General features: G+C 33.1%; 1 pseudogene; it reads right to left on the bottom strand.

Annotated features, from left to right (window-relative positions):
* Window positions 1-847: 847 nt before the first annotated feature.
* LOC112684489 lies at window positions 848-4,388 on the bottom strand (annotated as a pseudogene).
* Between the last annotated feature and the right edge of the window lie 561 nt (window positions 4,389-4,949).

Here is a 4,949-nt window from a genome sequence, read left to right on the forward strand (position 1 = left end):
ACTGTCAACAATGAAACTTATAGATAATATGTATCGTTAAGTAACGGTTTTTTTTCGAGATTTCTGTTGTGCAAAATCTTCAATTATATCTTCGAAGTCTAGTTTTTGCAGGAGATCACTTTCTATGCACATTATTGACAAATTGGTGAGCTGTTCTTGCAACATAGTTGTTCCTAATTAGTTTTTTATTCTTTTCAGTTGTGAAAATGAACGCTCCCCACTGTAATTGGTGATCATAAGGCAAAGGAAAATCCTTGTGGCAACTTCCATGTTTGGGAATGTTTCTGCTAATTTGTCTGCTTTTATTAAAGAATGTATAACTAAGATACTTAAGTCCACGGATTCATTTTTGAAGGTTTTCAAGTATTCCCTTAAATGAAAACATTCTGAATTTAACTCATTATTGTTTACGTCTTCACAATAGAAATCTGCCAATTCTTTGCATTTTTTTTTCAAATGATCAGGTTCGATAGTTTGTAACTGAGTAAAAAAACTAAAACGTTCATTAATTTCTTTGTACGATTCCGATCGTTGCTTTAAATGTGTATTTAGCGTTTCGATTATGGGAAGAAACATTTCTACATAAAATTTTTCTTTACCGGCCAACTGCACAGTCTCTGATGGGTTTTCCAAAAAAGTGATACGTGTGCTGCGAATTCTTTTTCTTTGCAATTTATCTTTGTATTCAGAATTTGGATTTATTTCTTTGGCGGCCGATTCATACTTATCAAAATTATTGCGTGTATTACTAATATACTTGCTAAGTGACGCAAACAGTTTTATTGCAACGTCCATTTTTATAGTATTATTATGTAGGCTTAAGCTTGTTTTATTTATAGCTCCCAGGTCATTCCATGTCTCCGGTAGGATAATGGTCTCCAATTTTTCCATTTTTTTTGCCAATACTTTGTGTTGCCGCCGTAACATAGCGGCCGGTCAACGAACCATACATATCACCACGGTCGGACACACGCACAATTATCTGTATTATAGTTTATTTATTTTTGTTATTAATTGTATGTGAATTATTTAAATGAAGTAATTCCCAACGCGTTATCGGTTTTTTATATTATAATTATTTATACGTGCGCGAATCGCCGTAATATTTATTGTTTGCTTAATTTATTTTTATACACATTTTCGTGTGCGCGAATCGCCACTATTATGTTGTGAATTTTATTATATTATTATTGTGTGTGCACTAATCGCCACTATTATTATTATTGTATTTTTTATTTATATTGTATTTTAAAGTATAGGTTTTAGGTAGTTGCAGCTGGCCAGTCTGCGCTCCACAAACTGTGAGTTTTTAGTGCCATAAGGGCCATTATTATTATTATTGATTATATTGGTCGTGCCGAATCGGCATTTTAGTTAGGCTCAAATAGCCAGAGTATATATTATTATTATTATTTATACAATTTACGTGTTGCTGTGAATTTTTTTTTTGTTATTACCATATTTATTATAAATTTTATAATTTATTGTTGGGCCAGAAGGGCCGATTCCTATAATTTATTTTACAATACAGCAACATAGTTACCGTATTATACCAGTTTATTTATCATTGAGTTACTTATTGTCATTAGTTTTAAGCATACACACACACATTACAATATACAACATACACACAAATCGGTCGGTAGTGTGCGACACGCATAAGTCGGTGCCTGGGAGCGCGGCATATTATTTGTAGCACCCGGCCCAAACACTTTGTGCAACGTTTCTCGTTTCTGCTGATTGATCAGTGTTTTTAGCGATTAATAATAAAGCTTCAAAAATATGATCATAACCATTATGCAAAGCATTAATAGCATCAGCGCGTGCAGACCATCTGGTTTCAAATAAGCTTTTCAGAACTTTTTGTCCGCCTAAACATTCTTTTAATATCTTCCATCGATTGTTTGAATTCGAAAAAAAATTGAATAATTTCTGGACGAATTGAAAGTATGCTACTGCTTCTGAAACACATCCAACCGCTTGGGCATCTACTAGATTCAACGAATGTGCTGCACATGGGACGAAAATTGCAAATTTATAATGCTCTTTAATTCTTGCCTGTAGACCAGAATACTTTCCTGCCATATTTGCGGCGTTGTCGTAACTCTGCCCACGACAATTTTTTATTGGAATTTTAAGGTTTTCCAAAAAGTTTAAAACCGTATCTGTCATGTATAGCGCTTTATGCTCTTCGATAGGCAAAAATAGCAAAAATCTCTCAATAGGCTTTCCGTCTTTAACAAACCGTACAATAAAAGTGAGTTGGTCTATATGAGACAGGTCTGATGTGGAATCGACGCTTATTGAGTAGTATTTAGCTGCATTTATTTCATTAATAATCGTTGTTAACACTTCTTTCCCTATTATATTAATAAATTCGTTGCAAATATTTACAGACAAATATGATGTACTTCTTTTTCTACGATTTCCGTAGTTTTGTATATGATCAGCTAGAAAAAGGTGAAACTCGCTTATTAATTCTAAGCATCCCAAATAATTACCGTTATTTTGAGATCACCACGAAATCCAAGTCCTCTTGAAGCCAAAAACTTCACCACAGCAACAATCCTTTTGAGTACATTCTTCCAATAATTGATTTCAGCATTGTATTGGGAAATTAATCCATTATCCGCTCGAGCAATAGTTTTGCTTCTTGAGACATACTTCATCATTGATTGCCTGTGTAATGAACTATTCTCATGCTCCATTAAAAAGTTACTAATATGCTTCCAATATTTGTATTCATTAGAAGAACTCAATCTGTTGCCTATAATAATAGTATAATTAAAAATACGACAGCAATAACAATATACAACTTTCTTCAACGGCGAATATATGAGCCAACTTCTTTCTACACACTCTCCATTCGTCAATTTGCGGATGAAAACATTTCTAGTCAAGCTTCTATTTTTTGTTTAACCACTTACATCTGAAAAACTTGTAAAAGTTTCAGAAAAATCACTATTTTTATTCTGGAAAAACTCTGGTCCTTTGAGTATCTAAATATCGCGTTTTTTTTCAGTTAAAATATCATCACAGTAAGTACCAGGGTCGTGAGATATATTTTCTATAATATGTGTATTTGTTAAATCGCAGTTGCTTAAGCTGGAAGTTTTAAACTTTAATGTGTTAACGGCTGTCGTTAAATTAGGAGCTGATGAACTCAAAACACTAGTTGTATCATTAAAAATGGGTCCAATTTCTGGATTTTCAAAAGTACCTTGAAATGACGAGGTTGAAAACTCGGTCTGTCTATCAGTTTCTTAGAGTGTAAAAAATGAAGTAAGCTTAGGTAGTGTGCTAATATTTTCTTTTTGGATCGCAAGTCTTTTTCTCTTTTCTGAACCACTCAAATATATCCTTTTTGTCATAATTAAATAAGACTGCAACTCTATTACAGATACTAATAAAATTTTATATTTTATATTTTTATTATAGTTAAATAAACGAAATGAAACGGACAAACGGCGCACTTGTACTGACTGTTAGTTTTATTGTGTATTTACTGAAAATGTTTAAAATCGAATTCCTATTAAATTCACTGCTTTGACATAATCAAGATAAGATAAATAATCCAGTACATAATACGGGAAGGCAGAAACTGATATAAATTATTAAAGAAAACCCACAGATATCTATATTATACTAGATGACGAACTTCCGATATCACTTGAAGCACGCATTGATTATGTTATCATTTGTCCACCATGTTTTGGGTTGGCAAAATATTATATCAACATTATTCCCCACACCTCACAATATTAATTATACACTATTTAGTAACTAATATTTATTAAATATGCCTGTTTCTTATGTTGCATACGGTTGTTCAAATCGCTTTAAAAGTAATTCCTCGATTCACTTTTTTCGGTACGTATGAAGTATAGATAATATGATTTAAAAACATCTCAACATTTACATTTTTGATTGCAACGTATATTCTGTACATTCTCTGTATCTGTATATTCTCAATTAACTGAAACATTCCAGCCTCATTCGTGCACCGATCCCGAAAACGATACAATTATTGAAATTCAACAATTTCTATCAGCTTCGCTACCTATGTCGCTACCTGCAAAACCCATCTTTCCTGGTGAAATGCAGTATATAATTAAAAAATTACCTCCCGGTAAGGCACCTGGAAATGACCTCATTATAAACAAAATTCTGAAAAATCTGTCTCTCAAAACTATATCATTGCTCACCCACATATATAATTCTATGCTAAGATTTTCCCACTTCTCTAAAATCTGGAAATTTGCAGTCATTATACTTGTACACAAACCAAATAAACCTAAACACTTATCTTCGTCATACCGTCCCATAAGTTTACTTCCAGTCCTTGGTAAACTTTTCGAAAAGGCCCTCCTGAAAAGATTACGTCCCATCCTTCAAAACAACCATATCATACCGAATAATCAGTTTGGTTTTCGAAACAGGCACTCAACAATCCATCAAGTTCATCGTCTTATTGATGAAATCTCAACTGCTCTCGAAAATAAAGAATACTGTTCCGGACTTTTTTTAGATATTGCTCAAGCATTCGATAAAGTCTGGCACGATGGCTTACTATACAAATTAAAACTTTTCATGCCAGCTCCCTACTATCTTATTATCAAATCTTACCTACAAAATCGTTCGTTTGTCGTACGACAGGGGAACGATATTTCATTTACCCACCCAATATATGCTAGAGTTCCTCAAGGTGTCTATCCCCTGATCTATATAATGTATTCACAGCAGACATCCCTCAATCTAGTAACACCCTTCTAGCAATATACGCTGATGACATAGCTATTCTTTCCTCCAGTCCAAATCCTATCTTAACTTCAGCTGAACTCCAGGATCATGCTAATAAAATTGAAGAATGGGCCAAAAAATGGAAAATAAAAATTAATACGAAAAAGTCTGTACAAGTCTGTACTTTCACGTTAAAACAATCTCGATGT

This window comes from Sipha flava, unplaced genomic scaffold (genome assembly GCF_003268045.1).
Source record: "Sipha flava isolate LNK unplaced genomic scaffold, YSA_version1 250_pilon_pilon, whole genome shotgun sequence".
Classification (NCBI taxonomy): domain Eukaryota; kingdom Metazoa; phylum Arthropoda; class Insecta; order Hemiptera; family Aphididae; genus Sipha; species Sipha flava.